Source organism: Ammospiza nelsoni, chromosome 5 (assembly GCF_027579445.1).
Source record: "Ammospiza nelsoni isolate bAmmNel1 chromosome 5, bAmmNel1.pri, whole genome shotgun sequence".
Classification (NCBI taxonomy): Eukaryota; Metazoa; Chordata; class Aves; order Passeriformes; family Passerellidae; genus Ammospiza; species Ammospiza nelsoni.
This window is the reverse complement of record NC_080637.1, coordinates 11,425,997-11,453,213: the sequence shown is the minus strand read 5'-3', so window position 1 is coordinate 11,453,213 and position 27,217 is coordinate 11,425,997.

The following is a 27,217-nucleotide window of genomic DNA, read 5'->3' as shown; positions in this document are numbered from 1 at the left end:
GAAATGGGTCTTTACACAGCTTAGCAGCAGCCCCTGCAATGTGCAGGGCTAATTTCAGGGAAGAATGGGAGAAATAAGTTGCATCATTTCAAGTCCGGACATAAATCCTTTTCCTTTGCTTCGAAGGAAAGGAGCTCTAACCCCATTTGTTTCTGGACTGAGCAGTTTTGTGCTGGCTTTGTGTGAGACTGTGCTTCATTGCACATTGCTTTGTGTGCTTTTGTGCCTGCACTATGCAGCAAGACATAAACCTCACCCTCCAGCTTCCTTGCTGAATTAAAAGCAATAGAGATGTGAAAAGTACATACTCAGTCAAAGTGAGAAGGGGAAATGAAAACATGGATGCTTCTGAAGGGCTGACCCAGGCTGTGACTTAGAGGCAGGGGCAATGACAGATGCTTTTTAATGAACCCTGGATGTATTGCTCATGAAGGCTCTTATAGAGGTATTTCATCTACCTTGCTCCAGATTTGTTCTTATTGTGTTTTATGGCAGAAAAAGCCCTGTTTTATTCTTCAGGGAGTGCCACATGGTGGTAGGGCTGAGAGAAAGGCAGAACTATGGTGCCAAAGATTACAAAGCCTAAATCAGATCATCTCTGAACATGGACACTCACACCTGAGGTTTCTGCAGTAGAAGCATACAGACTTAAGCCCAGTAAGTTTTGTCCCTTTTAGCTGGCAACACACCAAAGACTAGAATAGAATAGCAAAATTTTTGGTGAGTTTTCTGTAGAAATCTGGAAGCATGCAAGTTTTAGTCCAGAGAAAACAGAATAACTACTCTCCTCCATCAAAACCCCATGTCCTTCTCATAGCATAGGCTATACACCATGACACAGAGAACAATTCAATAAAGTTAGCAGTGTGTGAACAAAATTGTCAGGGTCCTTATCTGCAATAACCAAAATGTACATGGAAGTAATCCTTCAGCCCTGGACACCATAAATAAAAAAAGGTCAAGAAGCCTTGGCAAATGATCTATGGCAATGTACTATTATCTGGGTAAAGGCTGCTGTAAATCACTTTGTATGGCACATGCTCACAAGTAGAAATGGTTTAAAATCAGTAGGAATAAACCTGGGAAAACTGACTGCAAACAACCAGCTGATGGTGGTAAATCCTGGGAGATGAGTACAAATGTTTATTGCTGCACCATAAATGAACATGGTTCTGCAGATGTAAATAGACCATAAATCTGATTTTGCCCTCAGTCAACAAGGCCCTTAGTGCTTACCAGAGATAGAGCCACTACAGCTGTGGATTTCTCCCTCAGAGATAGTCTCTGCCATGTTGCCATCCCCATGTTGCCAGCCCCAACAACTCCACAACAGAAAGAAAAAGACTTTACTTGTCCTAAAGTATTTTTCCAAATTCTGTTCTGTGTTATCTTCTTGTAGCACCTTAAATTTCCAAATAATAAAGGCAAACAGATTCACTCGACCTCACCTTAGATGTCAAAACTCAGTCTGAGGATGTCTCCATGGGTTCCAGGCCATGACCTTGTAGGGGACAATTCACACGACAAGTGTAACTGAATGGACCCTTTTGTGCTCAGCACTGAATATAGGTCAGACTTGAGTCCAGACAAGACTTCTAAATTAAGGTTTCTGTAGCACAGGTCAGCAAGCTGTGTCAGGCCCTCTGCTGGTCCTCAGAAGTGAATTCAGTGCACCCAGTGGAGCCACAAGGCAGTTCAGCTCAGTTCATCCCAAAACAGACACATCTTGGTAAGACATCTAAAATGGGAATCTGACATTTTCTGAGATGTTCTACAGGAAGACATGGGATTTATGGGAAACATATGTGCTTTGGGAGGGGCAGTAAGAAACGATGTGGAATAACCTCAGGCACCTCAAACAGCAGAAGATCCTAAAGTTTAGACAACTGAATTGCACTCTTTTATGTAGACCATTTCATATGAACATGAACTGAACCCAATCCCTAAATGCTTGTGTTAGGACAAATCAATCCCACCTGTTATATTATCTTCTGTCTATGAGATCTACAGGCTTTAAACCTTAAAAAAAAAAAAATAGGACTTTTTTGTGGTGTTAGCCCTTATTTCTGTTTCTTTTCCATTCTTAAGATTGTTGAAGATTTTCAGCTGCCACCAAAAGGGCCTGAATTGAATTTTCAAATGTATGAGGCCAGGGTTGCTTCATTCTCTGTCATTTATCACCAACAGATTGATATGCATCTCTCAGAAATTCAATTTTTTTATAAACTTATCTAATAGGCTTACAATTACCACAGGCTCTGTTAGAAATCATCCAAAATGAAAATGATCTTCACTAATCCATGCTGTGTGTCTCCCTTTTGTTGCATTTATCATTCATTCTATGCACAAATCTCCTGGAAACTTGTGTGGAAAAAATATGCAGTATGCAAAAGATAAGTTCAAATATGTAATTTTAAGAAGTTAAAACAAAAGGATCCTTAAATCAACATGAAAGAAAATTCACTATCAGAAGAAGAGAAAGCACTTTTTACTAGAGATTTTTGAAAGCATGCTTGTTTGATAGTTCCCAAATCCATTCAGGGCCAGACCTTGAGTATGTTTATCATTACAGAAACAGTCTGAAGAGCAAGAGTCTACTATCAACTATTGTGTGTTTCCTTCTTCCACTCAAGTTTCCAACACTGAGATGCAGCAGGAAACATTTGAGAGATTGTACAGGAGATGAAGAGACCCAGAGCAGAGAAAAACTACTAGGATGTCAATGGAACAACCTCTGCAGGTTTCAGCATTTTGGACAAGACTTGATTATGCTACTTCATTTCTATCATAATATGTTTAAAACAGTAGATATCAGCACTCAACATGAGTTTCAATCTCACAATAAATTTGGAGAGCAGGTTGCTAGAGAACAGAACTCCCAGCAAATATTAATGTTCCTTTCTGAAAGATAAATCTCAATTACATCCCTAATTACCTGTAATTATGAAGGTCAAAGTAATAAAGTCAAACACTGAGATGCTTTTTCTCCTTTCTCTAAAGTCATCTTTGAGAAAATCCTTTATGTTTTGGTCCATAGAAAAGAAAAATAAGTGTTTATGAATAATTGCAGAATATCTTTTCATCTTAATTCTGCATTTTTTTCCTTTGATATCAATATTAGCAGTTAATAATGAGACAGGTATTAATTGCATTTTAAAGTACTGGGATTGATGTACAGAGGTGGGACAAACTGGTACATATGCCAAGCACTGCTGGCAATTACACATAACCTTCTTTTAATCCTAATTTCATCCATTATAAATATAGCATTAGTGTGGAGACAATAAATCACTTACAGACAGTAGAAAGGTTCATTTATCTTTGTAGAGATGCTGAAAAGAAGCCATATCTGAGTTATTGCAATGAAAAGTGGATTTTTGGACACTTGTGAAAGTACATTTGCAAAACTGTTTCTTTTTCAATATGCTATTTTTTACACATTTTCACATACACCTGCTCATGGTTTTTGAAGCAAATATCATTCTTCTTAAAAAAAATGTCATTTCCTCAAGGAACACGATACCAGATAGAGAAGGCAACTTACAATGATGTAAGCATGATAGAATAGACAGGTTAGAGTTAGAATAACCAGGGAGTGGTGCTTGTCCCATGCTCAAGAAAATTTTAAATGAATGGATCTCTTAATAAACAGCATAGACAGCAAATCACTCAATTTTCCCTATCTCTAATGGTGAGTCCAGTTACAGTCCCAGAAGAGGAAAGGCTGGATATTTTGGCAAATGGACCTGTCTAGCCCACTCTGTATACACTGCAGACCAGCATGCATCTGCTCTTCTTACATCACTTACCACCATTTTTGCCTTCTCACCCCTCCAGGTGCCTGCTCCTCATTGCTGGCCTCACCAGGCATGTCCCCAGCAATCCATCCTGCAGACTGTCCCCATGACAGGGTCAGCCACAGGTGCTCCTTACCCCACAGCCTCTGATTTTATTCTCCCTCTGAGCATCTGAAGATGACGAGGTCACTGAGGATGTGCATCTTCTGAAGTTTGCTACCCTGGCAGGCAATTAAGGGTAAGGTAATTAGCTGGACTGAAGCCCACAGCAAAGTCACTCCAGGTTCCTTCCTTTTAGCAAGTATTTTGGGATGAAGAGATGCTTCCCTGACACTTTACACTCTATATTTGTTACTATCTTTTTTAAATTTCAGGTTGCTTTTTTCATCTCTCCCTTGCTGCTTTTGCCTGTAACTGTCATGGCTGGTTTGCACCAGAGATTTGGATTTTGATTCATTGTCAGTGCCTACACACCATGTCCCTGGCATGAGCTGCAGGCAAGAGGAATAATTAGAGAGTGCTTGAGACTGCTCCAGGGTGCATTTAGATCTGTGTGTATAGCTATGGGCAGCACTTGCAGCAGCCCAGGGACACCAGGATGAATGTGAGTATCCCTCACTGCCCACCCAAACTGCTCAGTCTGGCTGAGGGGCTGGCAAGCAGGATGATGGTGAGGGAGCTGGTTGGTTTGTGACACCAGGCAGAGTGATGGCTGCTGCAGAAATGTGTCTGGGCTCTGCCAGTGAACTGGAATATTCATACAATCACAGAATGGTTTGGGTTGGAAGGGAACTTCAATACCATCTATTTCCAAACCTCCTGCCATGAGCAGGGACACCTGTAAGAGACTGAAATGTTAATGGACTGAAAACAATTGCCCATTTGTGGAGGGGCAGGGTGCTGTGCTGAGGCTAGGCCTGTACCCCTCTAAGGGGGAGGAGGTGAGGTTTTGGTGTAATGTTCACCCCTAAGACAGAGGGGGTGAACAGTTACCAACACAGGTCACAAGGTCTTTAAGGGGAATAAGAGGCAGATCCTGCAAGGTGGGATGGGGCTTTTTATCATGCCAACAGCCCTCCCCTACAAAACTCAGTTGTAAAACTCCCTCTCTCTCTGTGAAGGTCCTGAGGATGTTCATCCCTTCTGATGGGACATGACTGGCTCAACTGCACTGATGTGAGAGCCAGCTGTTCTGTTTTAGAAGGTATCATAAAGCATCAAAGTCCCTCAAAGTACCCCCAGACTAATTTCTGAGACCTTCCACCAGAGGATTGAAAGTACCTGGGTGTTTCCACCTGAACTTCAGTTACTAGAGTTTCATCTGACTTTGTGCTGTGCAGGCTTTTTCCCTAATCTGATGCATCAAGATGGTGACCATCACTTCAACAATGATCACTTTGACAAAGGGACATCCAAACTGAAACAATCAAGTCTCGTTGTGAGATCCATGGGTGGTGATATATTTTTACTTTTATCCTTTCTTTCTTCCTTCTTCCTTTATTTTCCCTTATAGACTTGCTTAAGTGATATTTTAATTCTTTCATATTGCTATAATACAACAGATAATAACCAAAATTACTACATACCTGCTTTCCACTGCAACCAAATTGTTCTCAAATAAACCCCACATACCTATATTTATAAGCACTGATTGTTCGCTGTTGTTTCACTCTAATCCCCCAAACCCCAAGGGATCTATTACCAAGAAACTGTGTTACCCTTGCCTTTAGGAGAGAATTGTAACAACATCTCCCAGTGGACCTACCTGGTCAAAGGTCCATCCAATCTAGCCTGGAACTCTTTCCCATTTTCCACATAGAAACTTCCCTGCTCTGAACCTGAGTCTGGCATGTGCTGAGCAAGCAGGTTCAGTTGCTCTTGTGCATCAGATTTACAGTCCCTGCTTGGACTTGTTTGTCTGGCTAATTTGTATGTTTTCATCTGTTGGCTCCTTGTTATTCAGATTTGTTTGTCAGTGGTGAGGATTTGTGTATCAGTCATACAATTGCAGTAGAAGAGGAGCTCTCTGGTGGAACACAGCAGCTGTTTAACAGTTTGTATCAGCAGTACCCAAACTGCAGCAAAGCAGGGCAAAGAACAATGGTCTGCTAAAAATCCTGGAGAACACAATGAAAACTACTACTCCAGGCTATGGAGATCTCAGCTTTCTGGAAACTGTTGTAGAAAAACTAAAGGTTCCTCAATGAGTCATGATTTTACAGACAGAGTAGTAGTGTGTGACAGTGGTCACAGGGGTCTTTGGATGAGGGAAGAGACAAGGATCTGACTCCATATTTCAGAAGGCTTGATTTATTATATTATGATATATATTACATTAAAACTACACTAAAAGAATAGAAGAAAAGGTTCTCAGATGGCTAGCTAAGCTAAGAATAGAAATGAATGGATAACAAAGGTTTGTGTCTCAGACAGAGAGCCCGAGCCAGCTGGGCTGTGATCGGCCATTAATTATAAACATCCAAGATGGGCCAATCAAAAATCCACCTGTTGCATTCCACAGCAGCAGAAAATCAATGTTTACATTTTGTCCCTAGAGGCCTCTCAGCTTCTCAGGAGGAAAACATCCTATGGAGAGGATTTTCATAAAAAGATGTCTGTGACAGTAGTGCCTCTTGGAAACCTGTGCCAGAACTGAGCTCCTGTCACAGCATGGTGCATGAGGTACAAAGTCACAGATAACAAAAATAACATTAACAAGGTTTTTCTCTTGAGGGCCCTCATTTGACCAAAGCAGGATTTTTCTTTGTTTGTGGATAGCTGTCCAGATTGGAGTTTGCACTGGCTTGGTTTAATTTCCTCTGCACACTGTATAATCACTGAAATAACTGAGCTGGCTGCAATTATTGGCCATGCAATTTCATGCATCCGTGAAAATTTATTGAAGTACAAATCCTTGCATTTGCTTTAATTTGTGCTAATGAAAGGCCTTGGCACGTTTGCTGGTAAGTCTTATAAAGAGGACGATTCAGAGGGAATTCAAAGGGAATCGCTGTAATGATTTCAAATTAGAGTAATAAATTTGACTTTATCACATTAAAATTAATAAAACTGTTGTTAGTGATTTGATTTTCCACTACTGTGCACCTTGTATGGAATATAAAGATAGATCTTTTTTCAAGAAGTTTATGGCCATCCACAGTTGAAACTTTTGATCAAAGCAGAGCTATAGATTTAGATCTCAGCATATTTCTCATTAAGAAATTTATCTCTGAAGGAATTATTAGAAACCTTGAGAAAGAGTAGGCTACAGAAACACAAAGGCTATCCAGCTGCAGAATGAGAACAAAGTTTAATGAATATTTAGTTTAGAATTTACTTATGAGCTGATTAATGATACAAAGTTATATTTCTTCCTCCAGATGATAGTATAATCAGAAAAGTAATGTGCAGTAGCAGTATGGATGTGACATCTTTATTTTTCACACCAAAATATGATTTGCCTGAAGAGCAAACATATTGTTCCTGTGCTGGTTGAGGCTGCTCTGCAGCGAACATACACATTATGCTCAGCCATGGAAATTCATCTCTTTGTCCATCATATTGTACTTCTCTGCAGTGAAAGCAAAAGCTTTCAAATGTGCTTTTTCCTTCTGTATTCACAAAAATAATAAACTTCCACATGAATAAAGATGAAGAAGCATAAAAACCATTCAGCTGTCTGTTGAAATTCAGCTGCACTGTATCCTCCTGCAGGAGAACATCCCGACTTGTACCCCCAAGGAGGGAATCACCAGCCTGTGCCCTGCCAGAAGGGTGATTCCCTCCTTGGGGTGCTGAGGGCTCTGCTCTGGGCTCTCTCTCTCTCAGTGGGGCTGCTGACTCTGCTGTGAAGTTATAAACCGTGCCAGTAATGAAATCGTGCACAGAGAGCAGTGCAAAATTCCTTTTGCAATCACAAGGCAAAGGGAGCAATCTTCCTTTGGTACAAGGTGTGACGGTGGAGGAGGATGGGTGGACGTAAGATTTTCTTTAGGAACAGGCTGAAGAGGGTGGAAAGAGGAGGAGGAGGACTATTTCTGATACTGATCCTGTTTTCTCATCTTCCCTCCCCTTCTTATTAACCTCCAAATTCTCCTTTCCTGCACCTTTTTTCCATCTAATCTTAGCTCTCCCTTCATCTTGTCACCTCTAAGTCTCTTCTCTGCCTGGCCAGAAGAGTTACTGAGGATCCACCTTGTTGTGCCTGTGCTGTCCCAAGAGTACAGTGACAACAATCTGAAAGCACTGGCCAGATACTCTGTGCCAATAAATTACTTTTAGAAGAGCAAGGCCCACCCTCTGGCCCCAAGGGCTTTTCCTGAGCCTGGCCCCTGACCCTATTCAGCTGCTGGCACAGCTGGTGCCAACAACACCTTGGGGAGGAGGGTTTTTGGCACAGGGGTATCACATGTAAGAAAAAACACACAACCCTAGCCCTCTTCCTAGGGAAAACAGGAAAACTCTATATCATCATGATCTTCAGCCACTTCTTGATGCAGAAAACCATTTCTTGGCACTTGATAACCAGGCTCATGTCAGGATTCCTGGAATAAAGCACTGCCTAGGTGTCTTTAATGGCTATTTATGTTCAGGTGGAGTACATAATGGCAATAAACTATTTACAGTGAAAGCTATCCCACAGTTGAGTCCTCCTCCTGTGAGAAACTGGTTTGCAGCACCCAGCAGTTCTCTGTTTTGGAGGAGCATCATGGTAACACACATTACACATGTGTGGGGAAACAAACCTCATGGCCATACTTCTCATGGCACTGCAGACAGCTGTGAAGCTGCTCAAGCAGCTGACAAAGGCCCTCTCTTTATTTTGTTTTCATTGGAGAATGGCTGTTATCATTTAAACATTAAAAAGCAGCACTCCGTCGTTACTTCCCTCATCAGTAAGGTACAAAATTGGAATGAATTCTTTTTTTTTTTAAGTTTTTCACCTGCTTGGCATGACCCTTAACTAAACAGCATGAATGTATGCCATAAAATGATCATGGGTGGGTAGTGATTAAGTGTTAGAGCTATGGAAATGAAAGTCCTTCAGCCTGAGTTCTGTAAAAATTTGCTTTACATACAGCCTAAGCTATGTCTACTTCTTTTATTAACTATACATTAGAGATACAGGTTTCAGTGAGGAAAAAGAAGTAGGGAAAAATGTTTTCAGGAAAACAGAATTACTCCTGGGTTTTGGAGATATTTATGAGAAGGCTCTCTTTGCAGGGTTTTAGAGTTGTTTTTTCTCCCAGAAGCCAATGTTGAACTGCTGTCCAATAAATTGGACTATCACAAATTGATTCATTGTTCAATTTTTCACTCCAAGTTCCTGACAGTCTGGATCAAGCAGCTAAGTAGCAATTAACAACATTTATGGATGGCTGGTGCAAAATAGAGTTTGACTACAAGGTGATCCCTCTGCTCTGCTTAGCTCTTGGATTTGTTTGCAGGCATAAGGCAGATGGAAGAGGCAGTGAGGAACTTTATATAGAGAACAGGACGTACAGGGAGAGCACCATCCTCTGACAATGTTCTGAACCAATCTGAGAATCAGTAGCCTAGTGTTGTTAGAGTTATTTTCTAATTTTTTTCATTTAAAACATTTGCTTTTATTTTAAACATAAACTCTCTCATATTACAAATCCTATAAATAAGAATGTCTTTTGAGATACAACATTTCAGCAGTTGAAAGGGACAGGCATGAGAGTTAAGCTCTCTGAATGGATGTAATGGCACTTTTTTAACATTATAAAACAAAAGAATTTCTATTTAGAACTTACCTCTTTTTTGGATTTTATTTTTTCTTTCTTCCTGTTTACAAAGCAAAAGCAGTTGTATCATGCCCTGTTATTTTTCATGCAACACACTTATCTAGGGGAAGGTATTATGGTAGTAGCTGTTGCTTATCATGAGGTGCTCCAGAAATTTAGAACAAATACTTTAGTAATGTTTTAGGGTTTCTGAAAGAGCTGCTTGAAACAGGTAATTTCTAACTCTTCTCTTACAAAGCTCTATGCTTCCCTCACCAGGAACTCAACAGCAGAAAGGAGTAAAAGCCAGCGAACAAGAACCCAAAAAACTTTATGGTATCAGAGCTTTAATAGATGTTTTTTCAAGGCTTTCTGGGTCTCAGAGTGAGAAAGTGAAAAATCCATGTTCGGAAGAGATATAGGTCCTGCTTGCAGGCTTTCAGGGCAACAAAACAATATCTCCATGGCTGGGAATTTTTAACTTCAAATGTCAGATCAGGCTGGTCCACATTCATGATGTGCTTTAGTTTCGAATAAATTTGGGCAGAAGATCTTATGTTTGCAGGAGACAAGGATTTATTCTTATCTGCCTTGCATACCACTTACCTATCTGCTTGGTGGATTAAAATTAGGCTGACTCCTGGGGGAGAATGATTAGTGAGCAGAGAAGAAGGAAGTGGCTAAGGTACTTTATAAATAAATTCATCACCTAACTGCACTTTATGACTTATATATTCTCTGCTAGCAGCAACTAGAGTGCTGCAAATTACTTTGTTACTAAAGAAATAAATATCCATGTCTGTCCTCATCAATCTATCTCCTTCTTCATATTCTTTAAGGCAGGGATATTGCTTAAAATAGTACATACAGTCTGATTGCAAAATAAGGTTGAAACTTGTTTTAACTGAAAATTAGTTTAATTGTTTAATGGATCTGTTTCAAGAAACTGGGTTATGAACTCTTTTTCTGCATTTCAAAAACCCATTACCACCAAATTCATATATTGCCTTTAGCTCACACTGAACTTTGAAAAAAATTTATTCTGTCCTGTATTACACTTCCATAAGGGTCATAGTGGCCATGTAAAAATATGTGCTTCTTCTTGCTATGGTTTACTCCTACCAAAGGAGAAAGAGGGAGGAGGGAAGGAATTATTCCCACCCAGCAGTGCTCCTGGGGCACCCCTGGTGCAGCTCACCCATAACCTGGGTGCTGCCCTCCTGTCAGAGAGGTGATGAAGGGACAGAAAGTGTTTGTCCCCCTCCACCCTCCACAGCTCAGCAGCACAAGGGTCCCAGATCAGCCTTCTCTTGGTGTCCATTGAAGAGAAGAGTTCGCAACCAATTTTATGGATGTGTAAGGTGAACTCCAACAGAAAACGCAGACTTCCTCAGCTCCAGCTTTCCAGGAGGTCCAGCCCTAATGATGTTGCTGCTATAATTATCATGCCCCATTTGATGTTTGCAAGAAGACTGAGCAATGATCACTTACAACATCAACAAGCAAATGTGTTTATAAAGATCAAACTGATGGGTGACTTAGAGACATCCAATTTCACATATTTCATTTGCAAATTGTTCCCTGAAGATTTTGTTTACTTTTTTATAAAATCCTTCATCTTTATAGAAAATCAATTCTCTGTCATCTAAATGTTGTCTTATAGCTCAGCATGCCCTCAATTTATTTTTGTATTGCTCCCTATTAATGGGAGTGTACATTAGAAATAGCTGTGAAATATATGCTGTGCTTTCTTGCTGGAGACAATTTTAAAGAAGTTTGATGAAATTATATTTAAAGTGAATGGTCTAAATTTTAGATTTGTATAATTTATATGTCCAGGGTGACAGATTAATCATAGGTGCCTGTATAACTTAAAATTCAAAATAAACAAAAATTAACTTGTTGGAATTGTCATGTAAGCAAGAAATTAGTTTGAGTAATAAAAGAAGATTTTAAGCCAACTTTTTCTTTTCAATGCTCCCAGCCTTAAGTTAATAGAATTAATGGACTACAGTTTACCATAGGGAGTTTTGTGTTTCAGAAGGGACTGGTGTAGAAAAAAATAATGATGGCTGTCAACTCTGCATGAAGAATCCATAAAAATCACCTGCAAGAGAGAAGAGGTGTTTTGTGGACTTCAAACTAATGGCCTGTGCTTGTACAAACACTGGTGAAAAATCAGAGTGACACTGAGAGTCTACAAAGGCCATGTTAAACAACTGCATTGAAACATATGATCGGAAAATTTGGGGTTGGGTGGATGTCATGGCTATTGAAAACCAGTTATTAAAATAAACACTTATTTTTTGATCACTGGAGTTGATCTGACAAACTATAATCTTCAATTTATACTGCTTTCCTTCTCTTTATCCCAAAGTACTACAATCAGAGTCTTTTCCTGCACTCTGCAATTACAATTTCTCATCATCACTAGCATCTCCAACTCCACAGAAGAGGGGAAGAGAAGCATTGGAGTGAAGCAGATGATGGTCAGTCTGGAACTGACTACCAATATTTTTGGGGGAAGCAATGCAAGGAATGGGGGTGAAATAAGCAGACAAGAAAGTATGGCTGCTGAACACAGAGGAGAGAAGTAGTACTGGGAAAATCACATTTGTGAACTTTGCCCATTAAAACTGAAAATAGCTAAACAAAATTATAAAAGACACCTCCATTATAAAAAATCACCATATCATATTATATCATATCATGTTATTTTAATAAAAAAGATTATCTTGGGAATTTAAAACATTTACTACAACTGAATCTTGAATTTAAAAGAATACTGTACATTAAATCAGGAATAGAACCTGAATATTGCCTTTATTTTTAACAATAAAATTAGTATCTAAACTTTGCTCTTGCAGATAAGTGAAAGCACTAACAGGACAAACCAACCCTTCCCTCACCCATATATCTCCAAGAAAATGTGTAAATTTATAAAAGAAACGTGCAAGTACCAGTCAAAACATAATGATGTATTAAAACCCCCCCTCAATGTGTGTAGTTGTGACAGGGAAGTCTTTTGCAACTGGAAATTATCACTACACAAAATGCAAATGATGAAATTAAAATGAAGATAGGAATTGAACAAAGCAAGAACTATGTTATTCATGGTGATAACAAAAGCTCTCTCAAGTCTGGCAGACTTTGACCATCTTGTGAACATACCAGGAGTATCTATGTAAGACCCTAGCAATGGTCCTAAAGTATTTTCAGTCCAAATGATTCTTATTTAAAGACTGTACTCATATCTCCACAGGAAAAGTACAAAATAAGTATATTGTCAACCTGTGCAAAATGGCTGACTAATGATCAAATCCCAAAATTTGAACCAATGTTGTGATAGATTAATCATGGCCACGAAGTATGAAGGAGCTCAGATGGGAATACTCTGACAGCCCATAATAAATCAACTAAGAGCAACATGCAGAGCTAGTAAATAAGCTCAGAACCAAATATAGAGCATATGAGTCAGGCAGCGAGCTAGAACAGCAAATAATAAAAATAAATATGGAAACTGTAAGGAAGATGTATTGGATTGCTGCAAATGCAGAAATACATAGATAAGAGTAAAAACTAATGAAAAATTGAACCTAAGCACTATTGGCACTTTAAGAAAGGCAAAAATACTTCCAAGTGTTTCATCTGTAGAACAATATTGACAGAAATTTGAATGGGGAGGTATTTGTATCCGTGTTTGGCTGCTGGAAGAGGGGATGAACATTCTGCAAGGCAGGCCTTGACTGGAGCAGTAGAACAGCCTGAAAATAACCCAGAGCCCAGGTGGGAGACAGCAGCATCAGACTGGCACCACAGACTCTTCAAACAGGTAGTCAGCACACCTAGATCTGGGTAAATATGAAATGTTGGTTATTTATGGAAACTGGGACACAGACCCTGGAAAGGAGAAATCATTACAAACCCTAATTGAACATAATAAATTAATTCAGAAACACTGTAACTAATCTCCAAACCTCAGAATATCTCTCACAAATCACAGTTATTTGCACAATCTGAGGCACTGATTGACCAGAGAATGAAACAACTATGGCTTCTTCTTCATGATACATTTATCCCATATGTCAGAGAACTAGTGATCTATTCTAGAACACTTATGATATAATGAAAAGGTAAAGACAAGAGTGACAGGGCAAGAGTTGAGGCATGTTCCTATGAAAGGGACAGCCTTAACTTCTTCTCATTAACATTAACATCAATGGAATAGAGATGGACAAAAATTGAAAGAAATGTCTTGCAGTGATTGTGCATGAAAAGTTCACCCAGCTCTTTCAGGAGCAGGAAGCCATTCAAGCAGAACATGGCCATAAATCCCTGGAGGGCATTTCTTAAAAGCAGGCTGCTCCAGAGTGCTTTCAGCACATGCTCCAAGGGAACAGCATTATTCCTTTACACATATGCTGCAAGAAATGGACTGCAATTACTGTCAACTTATCCAGGCAGGAACTGTGGCATTAAATGAAAGACAAGTGAATAAGAATACAAAATTGCAACCCTTTCAGAAATATAAAAGATGGGAGAACACTGAGACCACTGGACAATAATTTTTCAAGTCTCTTTTAAGAAAAGGTGTGGAGAGAATTGTATGAAACACATATGACCAAAATTTACAACTATTCATAAAATTTTTCCTTCCATCTGCCTGACAAACAGAAAGAAATCTCAATTCTACTGAAGTGTGCTAGGAAGACCGACATGAGACAAATATCCAAGAATGCATCAAAATGTACTTTGCAGTCAAACTGCTGTGTCCAGACTACTGAGAAAAGAAATTCTCCATTCCAGAATACAGGCATGTACCAGAAAGCTTAGGCATCCTGTGTATCAGCAAACAGCCCTGAAGATCTCTGAGATCTCATAAGATTTGATAGATGTAGGAGAAGTTCAGGCAAGGCACAAAAGAAAAAAAAATACAGTCTTATAGCAGAAGAAAAATAGATCACTTGAACACAAAGCACTCGTGACAGTGGCCTGATTCCTCGACTGCCTCAGTGACGGTGAAGCAATGTGTTTGTTAAGCACACTTGTTATCACAAAGTATTGTTTGAGAGAAGGGAAATGAATGAAAACAGGAACCACTCAGGGTCAGATGGAATGTTCATCTGGGAGGAGGAAATATTTTGGGTTGTGTAAGAGAACAGGTTGAGCACAGAAGTAGTTCTGCAAGATACCCCTTCACTTTGGTATGGCCTGGGACTTCCTAAACCAAAAGTGCTAGGTTTGTTTATTAACCTCCAAGGAATGCTTTTTTTCCATGCAATTTTCTTTATAATCAAAGGATTCAATCCTTTCAGTACCTTTCAGTGTGCAGTGTGCCTGTGTGTAACTGAAGTGTACTATCTGCTCATTTCTTCACCTTCTCTTCTAAAAGCTCTCTCTAAAAGTACTTCAGTGTTATCTCTGGCAGCTGCTGTTGATCTCATGTGAGCTTTCTCATGTGTTCTCAAACATTTTTTAAGTACCATGACTCATACCAATATCTCTTTGCACATGAGGCTTTGCTAATGTGGCATAGAGCAGAAAATTAACTCAATAAGTTTTACAGGTGAAACATGCATTTCTTAGAAGCCCAGAACTGCACAGAGGCAGAACTGCTGGAGTTCTGTTGGCTATAATGTTGTTTCTGTGACAACAAAAGCACATCTGTTTCTTTTGTGCCAAAGTACTGCTGGGATGCCATCCAGAGCGGGGCTGATTTCACTGGAGGTTGTGCCTTTGCTGTCTTTTATCTGCTTACAGTGAAGAGAGTTCATGCACAGTGCAAGGTATGAGCAGCATTGTAGAGTCATTCCCTGCTCATCTGCACGACTGTTCCAAGCTGTCTGTTACATAAGGATGAACACTGAAGAGTCGGTGCCTAGATGTCAACATAATAGACAGAAAAGAAATATCTTGTATGAAGGGAAAGATTTTGTACATCAGTGAAGAACAATGAGCTAATGAGTCATGGATGTCCTGCATGAAATCTCTCAAGCCTATTTGAAGGCTTATCCCATTCTAACCCCAAATTATCTCACTTGGTCTGACTGGGAAAGGGGGAGATGTTTGCATATTCATCTTATAAGAATTTTCCATCTATGTGATGCTTTAGTGGGTTTGCTGGGAAAAGAATTAAAAGAAATCATCTAATTTGGAGCTGTAGCATTGAAGGATGCAATTAATTTTCTCAGCACACTGCTGGTTTCTCCTGCAGCAGAAAGCACACACAACATCCTCCTGCAAGGCCACTCAGACTCCTTGGAACCCCTCAGCACTCACCAGCCAGCTGCAAAGGAGCAGCTGGACAGAAAACAACAGCAGCAGAAAACAGTGGAGGAGCTGCTGGTGACATCTTCCAAACCTTCACCAGGTCATGCCCAACACTCAGGTGATGATCCAGCCAAGGGTGATGGGGATTTGCAGCCCAAAACATTCCCCAGGTCCTGCAGACATCTCTGGTGCGCACTGAGCTGTCTTGGGAATGAAAGAAATTATGAAAATTCTGCAGGGCAGGGGGAAAATGGTTCAGTTTTGAAGTTCCTCATCAAAAGCACTTGAAGCCCTTTCAGTGTCTCAACAACTCATACTAACTTCTGAAGTGTTAAGTACTGCAGAAACATGAATCCTTTTATCACTTTTGCCATGTTTGTGGTTCTTATGAAGGCTTTACTATCTCTTAGCAGTTAAAGTGAATTGTTTCGGAAGCATTTTTTTTTATTTTTACTCTACTTTTTTTTTTTTTTTTCAGACTATGTTAACTTTATTTTTACATCTTCCCTGAAAATTCAGATTTTCTTAACACATTAGAGGCATATACATCTAAAATTAACACAAGAAAAATCCCTCAAAAATTGGAATTAATTCTCTGTAGTACGTACCATGGTGCTTTAATACTTCCACGTGTCTGTCTTGATATCTTCAACAAACCTCATTTAAAATCTGTATAAAGTATATATAAAGTCCAAGGTTGCCATCAATGACGAGCAAATATTCATTGCAGCATCAGCCACTCGGGTTTCAGAGCTCCATTGCCCTCTCCCTGACTGGGCTGGCAAGTGAGTGCAGCTGCAGCTCCCTGTCCTGGACATGTTATTAACCAAAGCATGGACAGTGAAGACCTTAGTTACCATGATGAATGAAGCCCTGTCACTCTCTGTGTAATTTAGAAAGTACAGCTGACCCTCTCTTCTCTCCTTACTCATCAGGCATAATTGCTTAATGACTGAAATCAGAAACTAAATCATACATTTATCAGCATGTAATATATAAATATATACATATATGAAATCATCCACAGTCAGAAGTTCTCCATCTTTTATCCTATGTATTGCTTTATGATAATTTATTGAAATTCTTAGAATATATAGTGGGCTGTTGATAAATAATCTTCACTTCTCTCTTTACTTGTAGGGAGTGGTCTCTGAAGAGCAGCGACACTGTAGCAACACTTCCATCCTGTATTAAAGTCACCCACAAGGCATCTGAAAAGGCAGCCTGATTTTTTGAGCCAACCTTGAAAATACTGGTTAAAAAAATGCACCAAAAAAAAAAAAAAAAAAAAAAAACCAAAAAAAAAAAAAAAAAACCCAAAAAAACAAAACCAAAACCAAAAAGAATTAACTATACAAGGATGGCAGAAAATCTGGATCTCAAAATCAGGCTGAATATAGCTTAAGAAATTCCTAAGAATATACAACAGCCCACAGAAAAACTTCTTCCAGGAACAGCCTCCCTCCTCCCCACCTCACCCCCAAAACCCCACTGCTGTCAAGGACACTGGATTTTTATTTAATTCACCCTCCTTGCTTTCTTCCACCACTAATGCAGCCAGGCAAGCATTTCTGAAGCCAAATATCTGATGAGACTGTCATGAGAAAGAATAACACTTGAGCTGTGTGATGCTAAAGAGCCAGGCAAGAATCTGCCCCCTAAGGAAAGTTTGTTATTGCTGCTTGCACACAGCTGGAAAACCTCATCCCTTTGGTGGCTAAAACAATTTAATTAGCCCACCTTGAGCAGCTCTGTTATTACACTGGTCCTTGACAAAAACGTTTTTCATAGGTTTTCCCCTCCGTGTTTTCTTTAGCACATCACTGCTAGGAGGGTTTTTTTAAAGCATTTGGGGTCAGCTGCCTTTTCCTCCCCTCCAGCCCATGAGGAATGCTGAGTAAGTTGTTCCTACCTGCTAAATTAATATTATTGCCTCCAGGTTACAGCAGTTAGTGGGTAAACTAACAGCTCCCACTTCGGCAGCTCAGGCTCATATTTCACACATGGCCATCAGATCTAATGAGGGATCAAAAAAATCTGCCAGAATTTAACTTTAATTAGAAAATCTGTCTGCCATCAGAAGATTATAACTGAGGAAACTGATCTAGGGAAGAGCCATGAAGATTTTCAACTCCGGGTCATTCTTGTACCATAATCCAGCTGCTCCCTGGCAGTATCAGTTCAACAGTCCCTGCAAATACATGGCCGGGCCAAAATCAGAGGTAAAAAGCTAATGGACAGCCTCAGCATGCAGGCTAAAGAATTAACCTCTGCCCCAAAATATTCAGCCCATCAGGTGAGAGCTCAAATTGATTGGGAAGGAGTTGAGAACTGGATAATTTATTTCTGTGTCTGTAGAGGGGATTTATTTTCCAAATATTGTTAATTTAGCTCCTTTTACTTAGTGTCTGTCTACTTTCATTAGCATCAACTCAGAAATATGTATGATACCAATTTGTACTGTGATGAAACACTGGACATAGTCAAGTCCCAACACTGCTTTGACCCTTCTCATCTTGCCATCTTGCTTTTACAAAAAAACAAACTGATAAACCCATAATTGCTCAGAAGTGACCCCCTCTAATACTATTTTATTTTTTGAGTAAGCGGAGAGTAAGAGATGAAATCACTAAAAAGTTATTATTTTGGTAAAAGTTATATGAGCCTCTGAGGTCCATAAAATGCATTTAGAAGCTGTTCTACTCCCAGCTCAGCCATATGGAAGCAGAATGATTCTGTAGGTCCCTCCTGTAGCTTTTTTAAAGCTTCTGTGAAGTCAGAAGGCTTTGCAGAGACTGTATGTGAATTTGAACACTTTACCAGGCTCTTTGCCTTGGGTATGTAAAACGTGTTAAAATCAGTGCTTGAAATATTGCACTTTGGATGGTCCCTCTTCTAATCTTCCTTAAATGATAACCAAAGCCATGAACAAAAACAAAGGCAGAGTAAAAGGCAGAGCTCTCTCCCCTGCTGTCCCTGGGGGTGCAGGAGTGTGCTGCACTGTGCTGCTTCATCTCTGATCACATCTTTCACAAATAGTTACTGTAGACACCACCCTGAAAACCTTTACCTTGGTAAATATTCCTCTTTCTGGATTTCTGGCTCAAACTAGCCTTTGCTGTGCAGACTATCACAAAAAGAGCAGAGCAGAGTCTCTTTCCTGATGTTGCTGCTGCTTTATTCCCTCCTGTTCTTCCCAGTGGGAAAGGGCTTCTATGGCCACTACCACTGTCACAGACACATTTTATGAAAAATCCTTTCCTTAGGATTTTTCCTCCTGAGAAGCTGAGAGGCCTCAGAACAAAATGTAAACAATGATTATCTGCTGCTGTGGAATGCAACAGGTGCATCTGTGATTGGCCATTAATTAGAAACAACCTCATGAGACCAATCACAGACCCACCTGTTGCATTCCACAGCAGCAGATAATCAATGTTTACATTTTGTTCCTGAGGCCTCTCAGCTTCTCAGGAGGAAAAATCCTAAGGAAAGCATTTTTCAGAAAATGTGTCTGTGACATACCACAATCCAAATTCTCCTCAGCTTTGAGACACTTCCCTACTTTGACTCTTTACCCAGTGCTCAGCCCACACCATGCAGGGCATGCCCCAAGCTGGGTCTGTGTTGGCTGCAGGGCACAGACAAATGGCAGATTCTGATTCCCCAGGAAATCTCCTGGGAATCTGATGAACCAGCAAGATGAGTTTCTTCTAGCTTACTGCCTGAGACCATGTAGCTGTGATGCTTCTGAAACAGTCTGAGAGTAAATTTAGCATCTCATATGGAAAAATGGTCAGTCAGTCAAAACGCACTGAACCTACAGGCACCCTTTGCAAGCAGAACAAGGCAGTGAATGCCTGCTTTGTTCAGGGCAGCTGTCTGTAAAGCACCTTGGGATTTTGAGAGGAAAAGCAATGCCTTGGCCCTAAAATCATATGTGTTCTCTAAATTAGCAAAGCACATACATCACTTTTAGTAGTTAAAGTTCTACATTATAGAAAGTGATACTTTTATTTTTAGAAGTAGGAATTAAAGATGAACTGAGCAATTAATAAGGTTATAGTCCTAGATGGCCTGAGTTTCAGTGTCAAACCAAAACATAGCCACCCACAATAATTTATTTGTGGGGCAGCTGGTGTTACCTAAACTTGGACCATTGATGCCAGCTTAAATACACACTTAAGCTTTTTATAGCATTCAGCTACTGACATACTCAATTCCATCTTTCCATTACAAGAATGGTCAGATTTCTTCCTCCTTTATATTTACTCAAAAGCCCAGGAATACAGTCACAGTGTGATATTTTCAATAGGCTTTTTCCAAAGATAAGATAAGGGAACATGACGTAGATCATCACCATTTCTCCCTGGGCAAGGAGGTAGTCAAGAAACCAATAATTCAAATACTAACATCTCTCAGACAGAGCCTGGAAACTACAGTGAAAGCTGGAAACAGCCCTGAGCCATCAATCTTTGAATGCATACAGTGTCAAGGACTCTACTTTCCAGGCTGTTCACATTCTTACCCATCTAGGCTCAATCTTTTTATTAAACTGCTAGTTAAAATTTCCTTGCTGATGAATGTTAGCAGATATTGCTAGACACAACCACACAAGAACACTGTGTTGATCTTTGATAAAATGTTTTATATAGAGGGTGTATATGTTACAAAACTGAGATGAATTTTTGTCTTTTCTGTATAGCAGGGGAAAAGAAGCAAGAGTTATTAAGAGCATTTATTTCAAAAGGCCTGCAATAGAAAATGAAACTGCTCAGTGCCATATTTCAGAAACCTTGATGGGTCTTATTCTTCTAAAATTCCACTTTGAAACATAATAGTTCACCACCATTATTACTTCACTGCATCTTGTAAGACAGCTGTTTCTGCCACAGGGCTCAGTCTGGCAGTGTTCGCTGCTTGGTACCTGCAACCTGTTGTCTTGGGGATTGAAATTATGATGATGATGCTGCTTTGTTGGCAGGGCATATAGTCAATACTGAAGCCCAGAATAGCACTGGCTATAACCCATGTTTTGGCAGCTTGTCAATAATCCTGGTGTTATGATCAAAAGGGCTGTAATAGGACTTATAACCTGTGTCAGGTGAACAGAGAGACTGACCTTACTGAGAGTAGGGTGAAAAACAAACCAAACCAGTTCATTTTACTGCCAGGAAATAAGCCCAAAAACAACAGATTGCTTGGCAAAAACAGATCTTCTGAACTGTACAGTTAATTGGTTATCAATGGGAGAAATAATCATTCATTAGATAATTGTGTTTTCCCACTTGATTACTTCCAAAGAAAAGTGAAAACAAAATCTTCAGAGTTTTAAAAAATATTTCATTTTAACTATTCTGTCTTGTCTTTTAACACTATCACATCCCACAAGTCTTTAAGGAATACACACAGCAAAGCTTTATTAAAAAATGATCCATATTTTGTACTTTTATATTAAAAGTTAAGCCAATTTCAGTCAGCACTGAAGAAATATCAGTCCAAGTGGACAGGATATCATGAGTTAGAAATGTCTCACAGAAACAAGAGGATTCATGGAAGCAAGGTACAGGAATAATTGAAATGCTTTAATATCTACATTATTTTATATTATATTTGAAGCTCATAAACCCTTGTGTCCCTCTGGGTGGAAAACACTTCTTTAATTTTCACAAAAGATGATCTTGGTGCCAGTTTGGAGCCAGTGCTGTTCCATGGTGGGCACCAGGGAGAGGATTTGAATTTAGCCTTCTTGAGGCACCAGCATGCCCAACTGAGCCCCTCAAAAGTGCTTGTTTGCTTTCATTGCCTTCACAGAGCACAGCCTTCAAATCACACCTCTGTGGTCTTTTAAATCACAGTTTAATTAAGATGCCTAAGTAGCCTGAGTAGGCAGTACCAACATTACCTTACAGCTCATCCTAATTCCTTGGAATATTACAGCAATTTAATTACAGTTCACCACACCCTTGTTAAACCTGGCTAAAAATAACTTTATTTCATTAATAAGAGAATGCACATGAAGTTTATTTGTGTTTGGTTAAGGCTTGGGGTCTTTTGGTGGTGAATATGTGTGATACCTAAGGTCTCAGTGTATTTCAGCAAAGTGCTTGGAAGGCATGGTAATTAGTCAAGCAGAAATCACACAAAAGGAAATTAAATAAGACATAAAGAGAACGGGTATCACATGGCAGCATTATTAAGGAGAGTTTCACATGAGAAGAAGGATGAGTAAGAGGCAAATGCAAATCCAGGCTGGATCAAACAAGGTGATTTCAGTGAAGACAAGAAGCACTGATGACAACATCCATAACAGTAGAAAAATCTTATTTGCAATACTGTGTAACACTTTGGTCAGATTGACCTAAGGGAAAAAAACCCACTCCACAAATAATGGAAAAGGTGCAGTGAAATGCTGCTAAGGAGCTCAGAATATGTCTTGCAAGAGTAAAGGCAATTCATTGTTACTCTTAATAAAAAGTCTTAGGCCAGCAGGATTTTGCTCTGTAAATATTCCAACACAAACAGAAAAAGGGAAGAAGTGGAATTCAAGCTCTAAACTAAAGCCAATCCTCTTGGAAGATCAGTGCAGTTGGGGTCTGCTACTCCACAGTGTGTCCTTTAGCTGACAAAAACTAAACAGCCCAAATATTTCTGACAGCAGCAGAATCATTCTGCATTGGTGAACTTTGCATGTTATAACCCGACCTCTGAAAGCCACAGAAATATATTCACACCCAGGACTACAATTCATGAGCCTGGGAGAGACAGTACATATGAATCTTTACAAGGAAAACATCACCAAGAAAACTAAAGTAATTTAAGTATGGCTCTGAATATTCTGGGATAGGAATGCATTAAAAACAATGTTCCATGAAATAAACCATTTATGTGAAAGCACAATCTTTGATCTTGCTTATGCTGGAGTTTCTGGAAAATGGAAATTCAGGAAACCTTGCAATTGAACAAATATTTGAGATTGATGGCATATTCCAGATGACGAAGAAATCAATAATTTAATCATTCCATCATCCTTGGTTGAATTTCCTCTCTACCTGCAATAGCTCTAATGCTGATCCACCAAATGCAAGCAGGAGCACAGCAGACACTGTGAGAAGGACTATGCAACCCCACGCTGGGAGTTACGCCTGTCTGAATTTTCATTCCTTAATCTGGCAATTCTACACAGGAATAAAGCCAGATCAGCCTTATACCTAAGTCTCCAAGGAATGGATTTCCAACATTTGCTGTAGCAAATGCAATTTCATTATCTGTATCCAGGGCTGAATTGCTCAATGTCAATACAGCTGCTGAGAGAAAACTTTTAGATGTGGATCTTTAGGTCTACTAAAAATGTAGAACCATAAACTATACTAAATTCCTGTCCTAGGAATTGTTTCTGTACATGAAAAATTACTTAGGATATATAGGTACATAGGTATGTTCATTCTCCGTAATATAATAGAAAAATTTTAAATTTTATTAAATCAATTTGAATTTTGGAGTTTTTCTGAAGGCAGTAAACTGAGATAATCTTATTTTACTCCATTCTTATTGGTCTCTCACTCCCTATAGAAAGTAAAAGAGCGTTTGCAGGGGATGCATTGCAACTGATGATACAGGCAACAAACAGCAAGAGGAAGCTTAGGCACTGAAGGACAAGTGAAGTGGCTCATGAACCTGAATTGGAAAGAGGGATAGCAAAAGAATCCAGTTTTCTTTATTCTTATTCTGGCATCTTTTCTTGATAGAAAAACCTAAAACCTTTCTCTCCTCTACTGGAGTGGTCATCCCTGAAAGCAGCGAGTGGATTACAGAGAAAGCCCTCTGTTATTTAAGTCTGAAATATATTTATAAAATGTTTTTGGTTTTTTTGGTTTTTTTGGTTTTGTTTTTTTTTTGGTTGGTTGGTTGGTTATGGTGTTTTTTTGTTTGTTTGCTTTTGGTTTTTGTGTTTTTGTGGTTTTGTTTTGGGTTGTTTTTTTTTTTTGTTATAACCTTCTGGAGAAATATGGACCTCCAACAAAAGACTTCAATAATTTAAATCCCTTAAATTCTCCAAAACTCATTCCTATGACAGCTACAGTTGCTCTCATGCTTGACTATGAAATTTCAGAAATCAGGCTTTGCAAGATACATCTTTTCCTCTGAGGGAGCAGGCTAACCCCATTGTGTAATATAGAGGTATAGAAACTGGTAAAGAAGTATGAATATGTGGTAGCAGTAACAAAGAATGGTTTATAGTAATTTTGTCTTTTCTTCTGTACTAAGTGTCAGAACCACCAAACAACAGAGATTCATCAGCCATTTCAAACATCACTTAATTTACATGAAAATCTGTCTGTTTACACAAATATGTTGGGAGAGCAGTGATTAATTCTAGTACGCAAGGCAGGTAATTTAATTAGTTGGTAAGAATTCTGTCTTGAAATGTCTCATTAATTTCTTGTGAGCAGCTATCTCCAAAGCGCATCATTAACCCTATGCAAGGATATACTCAAATGTGACACACACACACAAACCCAAGACAATTACAGATAGAAAACTGCTTTGAATAACTCAACTGGAGCTGTAAAATGTTTTGTTCAGTCCTTGACAGCCCAGAGTGTTCAGTCCTTGACAGTCCAGAGTGTTCAGTATCTTTTAGATGTCAGCAGCTCAGCAGAGAGCCAGAGAGGAGCAGCTCCTGAGGGGTCATCACTGAGCAGGGCTGTGGGTGAGAGCCTTGGATGAGCTGCAGGAAACACACAAAGATCTCCTCTGAAATCATTCCTGAAAAGAAATTCATCACAGCAGTGCCAGAAAGATCCTACAGCAGAGGGCAAGGGTGTCGACAGGTAGAGAGGAAAGGATGGAGTTTTCCTCGTAGTCTGAGATTCCCAAAAGAGGCCAGCAGAGACAGCAGACCCAGTTCTTGGATCTGATCTATTCCCTGCAGCCAAAGGAAACTACTTCTCTGTGCCTAAGCTTCATTCCACACTGAGCTACTGAGATGATGGGGTCACCCAGCTGACAGCTCACTCTCACTGTTTTTTCCCTCCCTTCTAAGTTACTTTTTCACTGCCTCATCCCTTGAAGGAAGAGCACTTTGAATACCATGAAAAAGTGAGTAAAAAAGCTTTACAGGCTGCTTTAAGTGAGCTAAGCTTCTCCTGAAAGGAAAACATGTTTTGACCTGACAAAAGCAGCTTTAATGGATCAAGGGATACACAGATTTCGGCTATGTCCAAATCATTAGGCAGGTAGCTGCTGCCGTGTGAAGCTGCATTCCCTCCCTGCAGCCTGTGCATCAGCTTTCCTCCCTGTGAGAAGAGGCAGGATGGGGTGGGGATGTCTGCCTGGGCTCACCTGGATCCAGCTGGGTGCCAGGAGGCACCTGCGGGTGTTGTGGTTCAGCTGTCATTATTTCCAGAGGTGTGGGAACTCAGCGCATCCCTCGGGATGTCCAGAGTTGCTGAGAACCCCATCGGGGGGCTCAGAGACCCTGGCATTCTGCCCGGAACACCTGGTGGCTTGATTTCGACCCTTCCAACAAACTGCCAGCTGTGTATGAGGACAGGAAAGTCACAAAAGTTTGAATGGTGTAATAATAAAGTATTCACAGGGTGACAATGTAGATTTTAGGATTTTTGGTATAGAGGTTATGGGGACAAGATGGAGGAATCAGGGCGCGCCTAGTACTTCTTCTTTCTTCTTCTTGTTCTCCGTTTTCTGCTGTGATGTTGGCACTTTGGGGTTGGTTTAGAATAGAAGTGCACTGTCTAACATAGGTGAGAGGTATTGGGAATTAAAAGTAAATATGATATACCTAGTTTATAGTATAAAAAGACGACACCACCTCAGGGGCGGTCAGAGTGACTGTGGCTGCCTTGCTGTGCAGACCTCGGCTGGGCAGAAAGAAAATTTTATAGATAAGATATAATAAAAAACCTGAAGAACAAAAAGAGAAGAGTCCAGACTCATTCTTCAAAAGCGCGGGCTGCAGCAGAACCGTCCTCTGCTCCTCTCCTTGGCAGTGACAGGGCAGCTGGGTGGCCCTGTCCTCTCCTGCACAGCAGGAACCCCCTTCTCACAAGCTCTGCCATGAGCCACACACAGGAGGCAGCTGAGCCCCATCAAATCCTGTGAGGAACCTGCTCTGCTGGACCAGAGACAGTGACTGGGACAAGGCAAAGCACTTCTAACTACCTGGCATTAAAAATCTGATCTAACAGAATGGGTATCCCCAAATTAAGGAGTTAAATCAGCAGGAGCAGAGCTAGGTTTGATTATCTCTTCAGCCTGGGGGTTTCACTAATGGGATTTTGAGACTCCTACAAATGAATCATTCTATATGACCTCTCTCTTCTGTAGCTGCAGGTGTTCTCCCTCTGGGTCCCCCTTCAGACCCAATGTCCAGAATTAACACAGCCAGGAAAAAATTTATTAATCACAGAAGCCTGCCTGTGCCACCAGGATACACCTATCCAACAGGCTCCAGGAGGATATTGAGCCTGGAAACTATCCATTCTATACAGGAATAGTTAGAAACACTTCTGATGATATAGGAAATTCTTCACTCCATCTTGGTCTTGAGGAATTCCTAGTCATGGACACTCCAGAGAACACCCAGACTGTTTGGTTTCCATCACTGCCAACATCACACACAGCCAGGGAGACACTCTGGACTGCCCAGGCTCACAGCAGTAGGAATATTGAACATAGAATATTGTTCTCTTTCCTGTACAATCACAATTAAAAGATGGTATTCACAGCAATAGTTTGGAAATCCAATTCAGACCAGCCTAGCTCCCAAGTGGGAACAGCACAGGTGACTGATCTCACAGCAAGGAGGAGGAATGAGGTGCCAGCTCTGATAGCAGAGGCTGGGAACAAGGTAGAGTGCTTCTTTCTGAGAAGTAGAAAATGGGATGCTCAAAATTACATCAACCAGAGACAAACATGCCTCCAGCAATTATAAATTTTATGGCAGAACTCCCTTCTCAGTTGCCTCAGGCTGTTACATATACAGCTAAACAGGATAATTTGTCTGTCTCATCTTTAGAGAGGCACATATAACACAGCGTAGGGCAAAGGCAGATGTGCCACATTATATAATATCTGTTTTATCTGACAGGTCAATACAGCCAAAACTGTCAACTCCTCCTCCACACACATGCACAAATGGAAGGATTCTGCAGATGATAATCTCTGCCAATAGATACAGTACAAATAATTTAGACTATTCCACAGCACTGTAGGTAGACCTGCCATAGCTACTTCTCTGTCACCTTAGGTCTTGAGCAAAAGTCGTTGATGCCATGAAAATGCTTGACTTAAGCTGATGCTGGCAATTTTTCACAATTTCTACACTCAGTTTTAGGAAGCCAAGGGCTGCCTCTGCTCTGCAGTAGTTGTGTGCTTCAGTAG